The sequence below is a fragment of the Trichechus manatus genome, unplaced genomic scaffold (genome assembly GCF_000243295.1).
Source record: "Trichechus manatus latirostris isolate Lorelei unplaced genomic scaffold, TriManLat1.0 scaffold00021, whole genome shotgun sequence".
NCBI lineage: Eukaryota > Metazoa > Chordata > Mammalia > Sirenia > Trichechidae > Trichechus > Trichechus manatus.
Window position 1 is genome coordinate 22,115,176 of NW_004443957.1, and position 15,785 is coordinate 22,130,960.

Genomic DNA, 15,785 nt, shown 5'->3' on the forward strand with positions numbered 1-15,785 from the left:
TTATACATGTTACTAATGAGGAAAAAGACATTTTTATGGTTTTACGTTTTCCCTTCTATACTACATCTTTTGATTTTTTTTCTGATCTTGCTTTATTTTCTTTGATAAAGTATTATAGTTTTGTTTATATGGCTTCTATATCTTTCTTGTCTATATTTACATTCATCTACCTTACACAATTTTCTTAATAATTTCAATAGTTTTAATGACATCTCTTGCATTTTCCACATATGAGTTTCTATTACTAAAGACAGATAAATTTCATATCTTCTTTTCTCATATTTCCCTGGTGGCATAGTGGTTAAGAGCTATGGCTGCTAACTAAAACGCTGGAAGTTCATATCCACTAGGCTTTCCTTGGAAACCCTATGGGGCGGTTCTACTCTGTCCTATAGGGTTGCTATGAGTCAGAATAGACTTGATGGCAACAGGTTTGGTTTTTTTTCTAATATTTATGCAAAATACAGATTTAAATTTATTCTCTTATTGCCTTTACTAGAACTCAAAATAAAGTTGAATTATAATGGTGATAATGAGCATGTCTTTATTGTTCCTGATTTTAATAGAAATGACATTCTCACTTCACTATTTATAATGGTATTTGCTATTGATATTTGATAATCTTTATCATATTTATATCTTTTCCTTCTATTTATATTTTACCCAGTTTTTTTTTTTTTAACTAAAAAATGTGTTTTAATTTATTGACACAATGTATTATGTTGATAGATTTATTGATACTGAATCGTTCTCATATTCCAAGAATAAACCATACTTGGTCAAAGAATATTATTCTTATAATACATTGTTTTAGTTGCTCATTTTTTCTTTAAAATTTTTGCAATAATACTTATTGGTGTGATTGGAGTATCGTTTTCTTTTGCTTTAAACTTCTTAAAGCTTCCTCACACAAATTATTCTCTCATTTTATTCATTTTTTTTCTTAATTTAGAAGTTATTTGTATTTGTTATAGCATCCTCTAGCCAGAATTTGGTCCCCTCCCCTCCTTTTTTTTACTTTAATTCAGTGAATCAAAGCTGGAGAAAACAGTGATTTTAAAATTGCAAGCCACTTTTTCCTGAAAAGATTGAAACTCAAATTCACCTTTGATAGGCTATTCTTTTGTTCTGGGAAAGCCACTTTGGCTTCATAAAGCTCGTTCAGAGGAAACTGTAAAATCATCCTAACCTCAAATGTAGCTATTTCGACCCACGAGGCTAAGTGTCCTGTGCAGTATTGAGGATGCAAAGCTCTTCATCTGCTCAGTTTTTGCTGACTTGGCTGTGTTTTCTTTTTTATGGGGTGTTTTGTGTTTGCTTTGTGGCGTAGAGGGAGGGAAACAGGAAAATAGGAGAAATGTTTCTCTTTCCTGAATGAGTTTAGAGTGCACCCTGACATAAACTGCTGAGGATTGTTTAAGCATTGTTTGCAAGACATCAAGAGCTGGGAGGGAGAGGCGCTTAAGACTAAACTGCAACAGTAAAAAGAAACGGACTGGTCTTGGGGCAACTCAGCCTAGACTAATCTGTAAGACGCAACAACCCAGAATCTGCTGAGAGAACTATTGTGAACAGGAGCTGACTCAATCCCCACCCTCATTCCTTGGGTGTAAAATGAAACTCTTGTGAAGGGGATGGTCATTCCACTTTGAGTAATGCTGGGAAGTGCAAGATCCCAGGACTAGAAACGAAACCCAGGAAGACTGGCTTTAAGCTGGGGTGAGGCAGAGAACATTTACTTTTCTCTTGAACTTGGGCACTTGGGCCTCGACACAAAGGCATCACAGAGGGATGAGCAGGCCCAGAGGGCAGAGTCACCCACATGGTCCTCTGTGAGCACCCCAGGCTGGCCTGCCTGGACCAGTGTGCTCTGAGAGCGGCCACATCTACATTAGTTATGACATTCTTTACTGTGTCCTACTTCCCTTCTGATGGCCCCAGTCCTTCAGGACGTCTTTCTTAAAAGATGCAGCCCAGGTGCAGCAGTGCTGGAGGAATTAAAGGACTGGTCCTTCACCGGAAGGTCCCCAGCTGCCACAAATGGTATGCACTGACTACTAACCTAAAGGTTGGTGGTTCAAACCCTCCCACTCAGTGGTACCATGGAAGAAAGGCCTAACAATCTGCTTCTGTAAAGATTACAGCCAAGAAAACCCTATGGAGCAGTTCTACTCTATAACATATGGGGTTACCATGAGTCAGAATTCCCTCCATGGCAATGGGTTTGGAATTTGTTTTTGTTTTTTCCTCAGTGGGGATGGAGTCAGAAAGGGGAGGGCAGTGCTTTCACCACCATTCCCTAAGACAGTCCAGCTGTGGCAGTGCAGCCTCCAGCTGCCAGCTCCTTCGGGTCTTCCTCAGCAGCAGCAGGGAGCTGCTTGTCCAGGGTCACGCTCCTCTGGGCAGCTCTCATCTAAGGACTGAGTGGAGTAGCTTATAAAAGCCCAGCCCTGGCAGCGTGACACAGAACACTTGAATCAGCAACACTCATTCCATAGATCCCCTGCCTGGTTGGCTGAGAGCTTATTGGGTCTGCACTGAAGTTCTACCTCCTCCTCTGTCCTTTCCATCTACTTTCCCTTCCTTCATGGGTGTTGATCTCTAACAAGAAGTCCCTGGGTGATGCAAATGGTTAAACACTCGACTTCTAACTGAGGTACAGCCTAGGAAGATAAGGCCTGAAGATCTGCTTCCAAAAAGTCACAGCCATCGAAAATCCTGTGGAGTACAATTCTCTGCACACATGGGGTTGCCATCAGGGATGGATTACCCAATAAGCAAGGTAAGCACATGCTTAGGGCATCTACAAAACATGGCCACCAGTTGTCGAAAGCAAAGACCCATAGAAGCCAAGCAGACAGGACATAAGGAAAAGCAAGGGCTGCAGTGGAAGGGAACTGGCAGGACACTAAATGAAACTGATACCAGCTCCGGTGAGTGAGAATGTGCCGGCCAGAAATAAAGTTCACGCAGGGTCACAAAGGAGCCCACACACAAGGTTGTTTAAGCTATGAGGCCCCCACCACTTCAACACCTTCATTGATATCTGTCTCCTGCAGCACTTTCCCATGTAATTGAAACTTCTTATCTCATTGGGTCTCTTGGGAGTATACTATTTCTTTCTAGTAAACAAGAGGTGGGAGTGGGCTGTCAAGTCTACCTCTTACTACATTCACCCAATATGCAACTGGATCCAACATGAGTGGTTACCGGGCAGGGACAGATTATATTAATAGAAAACAGGTCTCTGATTCATTTTGAGAGAACTGTCTTGCACATCCAAATCTGCTGATCCAGCACTTCCAGCCAGGAGGGCCAGCAATGCTCTTTGCCATGATACAAATACAAGGGTATGCTATTTCGTACATCCTGGTTAACAACCAATGAGAACTCTAGCTCCAGATGACGAACAAGAGTGAGGGAACTCAAAGAAGTCAACGATTGCAATGAATTCAATCAAGTTATTTTTTCACTGAATATCATTTATGTACAGTTATGTCCAAAGTTTTGTAAACAATAATATTTATAACTTTAACTTTAAAATATGTTTGGCATACACACAGATGAAATCTAGCATATGTTTAATACTAACATGAGTAATAATTTAATATAATACTAACATAGCAAACACCTCCAAAATACTGAAAATATTAATATTTATGTAACATGAAAAGTTTCAATTTAGGTAGCAAGGGAGTTTCATTTTTTATTGTCTGTTACATGGGACAGTGTTTGATATTGTTGTTAGGTGCTGTCAAGTCAGTTCGGACTCATATCAACTCAGTACAGCAGAATGAAACACTGCCCATTCCTGCGCCATCCTCATAATCGTTGTTATGCTTGAGCCCACTGTTTCACTGACCCTCTACTCTACCAAGCATTATGTCCTTCTCCAGAGATTTGTCCCTCCTGATAACATGTCCAAAGTATGTGAGATGAAATCTAGTTATCCTCACTTCTAATGAGCATTCTGGATGTACTTCTTCCAAGGCAGACTTGTTTGTTCTTCTGGCAGTCCATGGTATATTCAGTATTCTTTGCCAACACCACAATTCAAAGGCATCAATTCTTCAGTCTTCCTTCTGAAGGATCTTCAGCAAAATTTTACTTGTGTGTGATATTAATGATATTGTTTGATAATTTCCTCATTCTGTTGGATCACCTTACTTTGGAATGGGTACATATATGGATCTCTTCCAGCCTGTTGACCTAGACAAGTGAGCACTTCCAGCGTTGCACCTATTTGTTGAAACATCTCAACTGGAATTCCATCAATTCCTGGAGCCTTGTTTTTCACCAATGCTTTCAGCACAGCTTGGACCTCTTCCTTCAGTACCATCAGTTCTTGATCATATGCTACCTCCTGAAATGGCTGAACATCAATCAATTCTTTTTGGTACTGTGACTCTGTGTATTCCTTCCATCTTCTTTTGATGCTTCCTGCATTGTTTAGTATTTTCTCCACAGAATCCTTCACTATTGCAACTCAAGGCTTGAATTCTTTCTTCAATACTTTTAGCTTGAGAAATGCTGACTGTGTTCTTCCCTTTTGGTTTTCTAACTCCAGGTCTTTGCACATGTCATTATAATACTTTGTCTTCTCAAGCTGCCCTTTGAAATCTTCTGTTCAGTTTTTTTTACTTCATCATTTCTTTCTTTCACTTTAGCTACTCGACGTTCAAGAGCAAGTTTCAGAGTCACTTCTGACATCCACTTTGGTCTTTTCTTTCTTTCCTGTCTTTTTAACAACTTTCTGCTTTCTTCACGTATGTCTTTGATGTCATTCCACAACTTGTCTGGTCTTCGGTCATTAGTGTTCAGTGTGTCAAATCTATTCTTGAGATGGTCTCTAAATTCAAGTGGGATATTCTCAAGGTCATACTTTGGCTCTCGTGGACTTGTTCTAATTTTCTTCAGCTTCAACTTGAACTTGCATAGAAACAATTGATGGTCCGTTCCACAGTTGGCCCTTGGCCTTGTTTTGACTGATGATATTGAGCTTCTCCATCATCTCTTTCCACAGATGTGGTCTAATTGATTCCTGTGTATTCATTCTGGCAAGGTCCATGTGTATAGTCGCCGCTTATGTTGTTGAAAAAAGGTATTTGCAATGAAGAAGTCGTCGGTCTTGCAGAATTCTATCGTGCAAATTCCAGCATCATTTTTATCACCAAGGCCATATTTTCCAACTACCAATCCTTCTTATTTGTTTCCAACTTTCACATTCCAATCGGGCCAGTAATTATCAATCCATCTTGATTACATTTTTGATCAATTTCAGACTGTAGAAGTTGGTAAAAGTCTTCAATTTCTACATCTTTGGCCTTAGTGGTTGGTGCGTAAATTTGAATAATAGTCCTATTAACTGCTCTTCCTCCTAGGCGTATGGATATTATCCAATCACTGACAGCGTTATACGTCAGGATAGATCTTGAAAGGTTATTTTTGACGATGAATGCAATGCCATTCCTCTTCAAGTTGTCGTTCCTGGCATAGTAACCAAAAAAACCAAACCAAACCCATTGCCATCGAGTCAATTCTTACTCATAGCAACCCTATAGGACAGAGTAGAACTGCCCTACAGGGTTTCCAAGGAGTGCCTGGTGGATTCCAACTGCCGACTTCTTGGTTATCAACTGAACTCTTAACCGCTATGCCACCAGGGTTTCCCCCGGCATTGTAGACCGTATGATTTTCCATTTCAAATTGGCCACTACCACTCCATTTCAAGTTACTAATGCCTAGGATATCGATGTTTACGCGTTCCACTTCATTTTTGACAATTTCCAGTTTTCCTAGATTCATACTTCGTACATTCCATGTTCCAATTATTAATGGATGTTACAGCTGTTTCTTCTCGTTTTGAGTCATACCACAACAACAAATGAAAGTACCAAAAGCTTGCATGTCATTAAGGTTGACTGCACTTTGAGGAGGCAGCTCTTCCCCAGTCACCCTTTGAGGGCCTTCGGACCTGAGGGACTCAGCTTCCGGTACTATATCAGACAATGTTCCACTGCCATTCATAAGATTTTCACTGGCTAGTTTTTTTCAGAAGTAGACTGTCAGGTCCTTCTTTTTAGTCTTAGTCTGGAAGCTGAAACCTGTCCACTATGGGTGACCCTGCTGGTATTTCAATACTGGTGGCATAGCTTCCAGCATCACAGCAATATGCAAGCCCCCACAGCATAACAAACTGATGTCTTGTGGGGGTTTAAATGGATATTTAGATAGTAAAAATCATATAAATATATTTTATTTTTCATTTCCTTTCAGACTGACTTTCTTTTAAGAAATTGATATTATGACTTGCAAAACAAACTTGCTCATCGAGAAGTGGTGTTAATTGTTACGACTGTGTACTTTATCTTTGAATATGGTAGATGAACAATTCCACAAAGAAACAAAACATTTTATAAATTTTGTATATGAAAACAGTTATATTTTCCTTTTCATTTTGGACCCATGAGGTGTTCTCTCCTGTTGCTCACATGAGAACACCAGCGGCGCTATAATCACGTGATTGCAACGCAAACCAAAACCTGTCTTCATGTTGAGCATACCCTATGAGTCCAAATCAACTCCACGGTCACAGGTTTTGGTTTTTGTATGTGTGTGTTTGTATCAAGCTCTTTGCGATCGCTCGCGCCCTTGTCGGTATCAACAGTAGTCCAATGAACAGTGAAGACGCAGCATCAAAGAACAAATTGAGTGCACAAGTTTTTAGGTATTATTTCAAGAAGAAACTGCAAAAGGCCTGCCAACAAACATCACGTGACAAATAGAATTATTTCCAACTGTCTTGTAAGTACTATTTTTTTTGACTGTCTCAGACCTGAAGAACAAAATTACATTTTCCAAATCAATGTTTTTACTTACTAATTTTCAAATATAAATTTTTGTGTTAACATCCAAATTTGAATGTAAATTGTATTTTATAAATTTTACTTGTTTTATATATTTTATTTATTTTCAGTCATTCAAATGTATTTGTTTCAGTAGAACCAAATTTAAAAACTGACATATATTTACATCCAGGTAAAATGAAACAGCAACAAGTGGAGCACAAAAATGAAAGCTTTCGGGCGATAAAATAAAAGGATTTGTAAAACCCTAAAGACAATTCCAAAATTAACTTCCTTTTTAAAAAAATCAGAAGAAATTTCTTCTGTTGAACACTCAAGTTTAATGGGTGCAATTCATTGTATTGGTACTGCTATTGCTGAAATTACTAATAGTAATAGGAATATAACAGAATTTGTTCCAAATTCTGCATCCATTCTTTGTTGTAGTAAAAAAAATTAATAATAACGGGGTAGAAAGTGAAAATATTTTAGAATTTGAAATTATTGCATCTGCAGACCCCATAAACAACAGAAATACAGATTCTGCTTTGTGGAATAATTTTTCCTTTAATGATACAAATTATTGGATCAAAAGAGAAACAAATGATTGTCAACATCACAGTGGATCATTTGAAAATTCATGTCAAAAATTTCTGGATGATAAACAAACAAGGTTCTGCAGCCAGAATATATTTCTAGGGTGAAAAGCTAATGGTGAAAATTAGAAGAGGGAGTGGCTACTGTATTCTCCATCCGTCAGCTCTGTGTATGGCTTTGTGACTAGCTTAAAAAGTCATACTGGTAAAGAAATTGCAAATCAAGTACTTCACTATTTATGTGAAGTTTGCAAAATTCATTTTTCTAAGTACAGAGGCCAGTCCTATGACAGTACTGCCAATATGTCCGGGTGTCATAAAAGCAGGCAACATAAAATTTTAGAACGTAATGAATATGTTATTTTCACTGCAAACTATTCAGTCCTAAATCATTTGATTCTTTATTTGCTACGGATGGATTTAGCAATTGGCATAACTCAAATATAATTGATAAACATGAAAACACTTCAATTCGCAGAGATGGTCTGTTGTCATATTTAAACCCAAGACATGGTTTTGGCGTAACTCATGAACTGGAAACACAAATTAATGAAGAATGTCAGTCCTGGAAAACGATTTTGCAATGTGTTGTAGCTGTCATTCTAACAATCGCCGAACATGGACTATCTTTATGAGGGAGAAAAGAAGTGTTTATGTCCCCCGAAAAATGGAAATTTTTTGGGTTTACTTGAACTTGTTACCCAGCTTGATTCATTTTTAGCGGGTCACGTCTCAAAACAGGTTAACAAAGGAATCGTATATGTCTAAAACAATTTGTGAAAAATTAATAAACTTAATAAGTGACAGATCAGTAATTTTCAGTGAAATCAGTATAGCTCAATATTTCAGTTTGTCTCTAGATTCCACTCCTGATCTTTCTCATATAGATCACTAAGTATTGTTTTAAGATACATATCTCCAACAGATGGAAAACCTGTTGAGTGGCAATTTGTCACATTTACTAGCTTAAAAAGCCATACTGGTAAAGAAATTGCAAATCTTCACTATTTATGTGAAGTTTGCAAAATTAATTTTTCTAAGTGCAGAGGCCAGTCCCGTGACAATGCTGCCCATGTATCAGGGTGTTATAAAAGCATGCAACAGAAAATTTTAGAACGTAACAAATATGCCGTTTTCATACCATGTGCTGTGCTTTCACTTAATCTTGCAGGACGTAGCGCAATAGATTGTTGTCCGGAAACATTGGTTTTTTTCTACTGTTCAGTAACTCTACACATTTTTTGCTACCTCTACTCACTGATCTCCCACACGTCTGTCAGTTTGTCACACTGTGGAGGCTTGCAAATTCCAGAACACTTAATTGTGCCCCTGAGGAAGTTGTACATAGATCAAGAGGCAGTCGTAAGAAGAGAACACGGGGATACTGCGTGGTTTAAAGTCAGGAACGGTGTATATCAGGCTTGTATCCTTTCATCGTGCTTATTCAATCTGCATGCTGAGCAAATAATCCGAGCACATACTTTGGACGTGTTATCAGGAAGGACCAGTCTCTGGAGAAGGGCATCATGCTTGATAAAGTAGAGGGTCAGCGAAAAACAGGAAGGCCCTCAACGAGATGGATTGGCACAGTAGCTGCAACAATAGGCTTAAGCACAACAATGATTATGAGGATGGCGCAGGATCGGAGAGTGTTTCGTTCTGTTGTACGTATGGCCGTTATGAGCTGGAACTGACTCGACAGCACCTAACAACAACTCACCAACGGGCCGTTCTTAAAACATATTTAGGCAATGATTGAGTATTAAAATGTCTTTCTAATATGTGTTGGCAAGTGCATGCTGTAGCAACGAGTGCAACCCTGGAATTGTACACTCAGATTTTAGAAGCCTTAGAAAATATTGCTCAAGACTAGACACAAAAAGAAGATACCAAAAGAGAAGCTGAAAACATTGCCAACAAAATGCAAATACTAAAATGTGTATTTATGTTGGTTATGTGGAAGAATATATTGCAGCATTTTCGTCGGATGAGTCAAGCTCTCCAAGGTTCAGAAGTAAATTTAAAGACATGCACAGATCTCTACCAGTCATTAATGAGGTATTTACATAATTTAAGAGAAGATTTGGAAAACACCACAGAACAAATACTGATTATCAAGCAGTTCACCATCAAAGAACCATTAGAAAGAAACAAGTAAATGATGGAAGTGATCCAGAAGTATTGAGTGCCAGAGATCAATTTCACATAACTACATACTACACTATCATTGACACACTTGAATCTTGTATGAAAAGAAGGGTCAAAGTGTATGAAGTTCTTTCAAATAGATTTTCCTTCTTAAACAATGTGGATATACCTGAAGAAGAATGCACGAAGGCATCCAAGAAATTAGTGCAGACTTATCCTGATGACTTAAATACAGACCTTTACAGAGAAGTGTGACAATTTCATTCTTACATGAGAACGAACTTTACGGATTCAGGAAAGACAAATTTTACTCATGTAGGCATGTATGATTCCGTAATAGAAGATAAAATACAATGTGTATTTCCCCATGTTGAAATTGCTTTATGCATATTCCTAACTTTAACGATCACAAACTGAACAGGAACGCTCATTTTCACCCCAAAGAGACTCAAAAACCCTCAGTGTACAACAATGATTCAAGAAAGACTCAATTCATTATACTTATTATGTATGAAAGTAGATATTGTTAGGCAGCTTAATTGTGATGAAATCACTGAAGAATTTGTAAGAGCAAAGAATAGAAATCTTTTTAATTATCACATGTTAGAGATGAAAGATCTATATAAAAATAAAATATAGTAATTTGTTGTAATATTTGTTTTCTGATCATTAAATTTTTGTTTATGACATCTTTTCACTTGTTCGTTTATAACTATAGCATTTATTATGAAACAAGCATCAAATTGAAGCATGAACCGTTTAAAGCAAAATTGGTGAAAGTCAATTTTTTGCCATGGGAATTCAACAGAATTTTAAATTGATTGTTGAAACAACTAAGTTCACTTACTCATTATCTTTGTTATAGAATATGTGGAATATTCTTTTTGCAGAAAATGTGATATATAGTAAAAATCTTAGTACCCTGCATACACTAAAAATTTTATAATCCAGTTCATCTAATTCTGCTAAAATGACATATGCCACTTTTGCATTCAATCGCTAATATTATAGTCACATTTAAAAAGAAGTTACATCACAGATAGCTGAGAAACATACACACAAATATATATAACTCCCATATCCCATTTGAATGCGTGAATAAGTGGGGTAGGGGACACCACAGACTATCAGTTTTTATGGCCCTCACATTCCTTAATCTGGCCCTGGTCACTATGAGTCAGCATCAACTTGACGGCAACTGGTTGATTGGTTGGTTGGTTGGTTGGAGCTCTAACAAACATCTCAAAGCCCAAACTCTGTCCTAGCTTCTGCTTCTGGAGAACACAAACTGTGAGGGCGATGGGCACAGAAACAGCTGTGCTTTGGCTAAGAAGGAGGTGGGAGAGGAGAATATAGTCTGTCCCTAACACCTAGGTGGAGCCCCTCAGTGGTGCAAATGGTTAACATGCTCAGCTGCTAATCAAAAGGTTGACAATTCCAAGTCACCCAGAGGTACCTGGGAAGAAATGCCTGGCAAGCTACTTCTGAAAAATTAACCACTGAAAACCCTATGAAGCACAGTTCTACTCTGACACACATGGGGTTGCCATGAGTCAGAACTGACTCCATGAAACTGATTTTTATAAGCACCTGAAGGGGTGGCTTTCAGAAATAATTGATGGGGACAAAGTTCCTGTAATCAGGCATGCAGAGGCTAGAGGTCTTCTTAATTTGGATATTAATATAAATAAGACATTATCTGGTAAACTTGGACCTAGTTTCCATGTTCAATCATGTATTGATTTATCATTGATATTTAAAAGCCAAATTTTCATTCTTTTTCCTTCTTTCCATGGTATTCCTTCCACCACTTTATTTCATTTCCTAATTCATTCTCACAGTCCCTAGTCTTTATGCTTTTGTTTTCCTGCTTTAAGGCCCCTTAAACTCAATCTATATTTAAAGTCACAAGTATATTATCCATAACAAATAGCATGATGGGGCAGCTCTGAAAAGAGCCTTGATCTGGAACTCCAGCATCCTTGGTTCTGGATTTGGAGAGGTTTCTTTACCTACTTGGGGCCTCATTTTCTTACCTATCAAATGAAGAAGGCAGACCAGTACTCTGCAAACCCTTCTAGCACGTGAACTCTATGACAATAATCCTTGCTAGCTGACTCCTTGGGCTATGTTGAAAGAGATTTTTGCATTCATGCATTCTTCAACTCTTTCCCATAGCCTTCTCTTGGGCAAGAGTGTCTATCCAGCCCTGAACTTCCTGTCCACTTACACTAATAGGTCCTTGTCACTCCAGGTGACAAGTATCCTTGTCTCTTGCCGTCTCATCCTCTAATCCAGTTATTTCTGTTTTAGGGGTATAAACAAAAATTCCCTTTCTTGCCCTTTCAGGCTTCCCAATGCTATGCTTCACTCTGCCACCTTCCGGTTAAATTAGGAGCAATCAGACCAAGATTTCAGCTCATGTTTATCACACACCATCTTAATAAAATCTGCAACACCACACAGACCTTGGAAGCATTTCCTGCAGGGCTCCACCACTTTGAGAAGCAGCAAAGCCTGTCTCTGGATTGTCCCTGCTAGCAGTGTGCTGGTTAACCAGATCTCTATAAAATTTTATAAAATTAAAAATCAAATAGCCCTGGTTTGTGGCATTTGCAGAGTTCCAATTTCCATGGTGTAAATATTCCCACCATGACAGATTACATGCTACCAATGGTTTAACAACCTTGAACTACCAGCTTGCAAAGTTCCTGAGTATGAAACAATTGGCTTTCAAGAAGTCACATTAGCTGGTTCTAGCACACCAGTGGCAGGGCTGTCCTCCAGTTCTCCAGGTTACCTCCAGTCAGCACCCATCTTTCTTGCACTGTCATTTGCTGACACAATTTCATCACTACTGAGCACTCACCATGACCCGTACTCTCCTAGGGACATGGCATACCTGATCTCATTTAATCTTCACAAAAACAATTATCCTTATTTCCCCTCCACCTGACTTGATTACCACTCTCCACCTGACTTGAGCTACACGCAAAACATAGGACACTATATCCATTGGGCAAAGTGGTGTCCAAATATATATTTCAAAAATATAATAGAGTTCTTTAAACTATAGTTTTTTTTTTTGTTACAAAAGGGATGAAAACCAAACTAGCTGCCATTAAGTCAATTCCAACTCATGACAACCCCATGTGTGTCAGAGTAGAACTGTGCTCCCTAGGGTTTTCAGTAGCTGATTTTTCAGAAGTAGATCACCAGGCCTTTCATTTGAGGTCCCTCTGGGTGGGTTTGAACTACCAACCTTTCAGTTAGCAACCAAGCACTTTAACTCTTTGCACCACTCAGGGACCCCACAAAAGGAATGAACCACTTTTGCAAAGAAAATTGGAAAGCAACAATTAAATCTCATGTGTTTTAAGATTGTTTGATGTCATGGTAAAATGTTTATGATAAATGTTATTGTATTTAAAAAGTGGAATATAGTGTATATGTACAATATGATACGAATTCTATAAAAAAGCTAATGTATTAATGAAATACTGGAAGTAAAAAAAAAATTAACTGTAGTTGTCTCTGAACAGTGGGAAGTAAAGGTTCTTCTCACTTTCTTTTTTGTAATTTCTAAACTTTCCATAATTAATACATCAACATGTGTTACAACTATAATGAGAACTTATAATACATGTTATTTTTGTTTGGAAAATATAAAATTAAAAATAAAATTCACAGTCTCACTATTCAGGCTTAACAATTGTTGCATTTTGATTTAATGTAATGTTTCCAAGAGATTTAATTTAAAATAAATAACAGCAATAAGCATTGACTTTTCAGTCTGTAGAGGCGTCTGAGAGTGCCCAGCCTCCTTCTCAGTGCCCAGGGAGGGGTTGGGGACTCTCCTCACACCTTAGCCTACGTGACCTCTTCCATGTGCCTATTTATATTCTTTCCAATCATCACAAAAACCTGCAAGGTTCATGTTATTATTCCCATTTTAGAAATGATGAAACTGAGAAACTCATTCTCTACAAGGACAAAAACTGTCTTATATATCTTATCCCCATACACAGCATCTTTTTTATGGGAGCCCTAATAGCCCTGGGTGGTGCAGTGGTTAAGCGTTTTGGCTGCTAACCAAAAGGTTGGCAGTTCAAATCCACCAGCCACTCCTTGGAAACCCTATGGGGCAGCTCTACTCTGTCCTTTATGGGTCGCTATGAGTCAGAATCGACTCCGTGGCACACAGCAACAATGGTCAAGGTCATGGGATTTTGGAAGGCAGAATTAAGTTTTGGGCCAGGTGCTGCCACTTTCTAGATATGTCTCCATGGGCTCTTTTCTTATTTATAAAATAAGAATTAAAAGCTAGCTTTCCTTGTTAACCATAGAATTATCATATGATCCCACAATTGTACTCCTAGGCACAATATACCTAAAAGAATTGAAAGCAGGGACTCAAACAGATACTTGTATACCAATGTTCATTGCAGCACTATTCATAATAACCAAAAGATGGAAGCAACCCAGTGTCCATCAACAGAAGAATGGATAAATAAAATGTGGTACATACATACAATGGAGTACTACTCAGCCTTAAAGAGAAACGAAGCTCTGATACCCGCCTACCACATGGATGAACCTTGAAAACATTATGGTCCATGACATTAGCCAGACACAAAAGAGCAAATATTCTATGATCCCACTTACATGAAATATCTAGAATAGGGACATACATAGAGACAGAAAGGAGACAGAAGTTACTAGGGGCTAGGGAAAGGGAGGACTGCAGAGTTACTGCTTAACGGGTACAGAGAGTGTTTGGAGTGACGAAAAAGTTTTGAAAGTAGCGGTGATGGTTGCACAGTATAATGAATATAATTAATGTCACTAAGTTGTACACTTAAAATGGTTAAAAGGGCAAATTTTATGTTATATATATTTTACCACAATAAAAAAAGGATAATATTCATTAAAGGGCTGTTGGGAACATTAAATGGCATCATGATAAAAAGACCTTAGCCCAACACTCAGTAAAGGGTAGGTACAGTCAGAGCCATGCAGTCAGGGGCAGAGTGAAGACTGAACACAGATACATCTGGCTCCGAAGTTCACACTCCATCTATGCAAAACTGCTTCTTCTCCAGACTGTGGGGAGTTTCATTGTCCAGGTCAAGGGGCTTTGCCTACATTTGAAGCACAGCGCCCCCAATAGTCAGCAGCCCCAATCCTCAGTTTTGTCTTCTTGAGGGGAGGGTACTTGCTGGGGAGCGGGGAGCTGCTGCCCCCTCCTCCGTATTGTCTCCCAGCAACCTGGGCTGAATGGAAATAAGACTGGCCCCAGGCTTCAGTGCCAACACTCCTGATAGCACTCCTTCTGCCGAGCTCTGGAAGGGCCCTGCAGGTGGCTGGAGAACAAGCTCTCCTCTGTCCCTTCAGGGGCTCTTCCCTGCTCCCAGGTCGAGTCTTCTCCTTGCTCACCGCGCATCTCAGGCAGCTGGATTTCAGCTGCGTTCCTTCCCTGGAGGAGTCTCTCTGCCAGGCTGTCAGGCCCTGATTTTCCGTATGTACCCTTCATCAGGCAGGTGGCCTCGCCCAGGCCCCAGAAAATGTCAGAGCACGAGCTGGGAACACAGACAGCACTCTCGCTGGTGAACAGGCAGAGCCAGTGTTCTTTAGTATTTGGAGCAGCCCTGCCAATTAGCTTGTACTCTGCCCACATGCCCAGGACTAAAAAGGAAGCAGGCCAGGCCCAAGCAAAATTAGACAATGGGCTCCCAGAACGCCAGGGCATCAGGCGCACCTGCTGTTCTCTCCCCTCCAAGCTGAAATTGGGCATGGAGTTGGAGAGGTAGGGCTTGCAGGGAGGGGGCTGGGCTGTGCATTTCTGCAGGAAGTTCCTCCTTCACATTTCAGCTGAGGAGTCTAAGGAAGGGCTAGGGAGGCAGAGCCAGGCTTTGTAACTGTGGAAGCGGAATCTCTCCGGGTCAGGCGGTGTTGGCACTTAACACCTGGAGCCACTTATATTTCTGTTCAGCCCAGAAGCATGCCTTTAGGGCAGGGCTGTGGCTTATCGTCTTTGTGTCCTGCATAGTACCCTATTTAGTTGCTGGCCACTCAGAGCCGTTTCTGTGGAAGGCAGTATAGTGGGGCTACAAAAGAGTTAGGGTTAGGGTTAAAGTTAGGATTAGGTTTAGTGGTTAGGGATGATTTGTGGAGAAAGGCAGACGTGGGTTCTTGT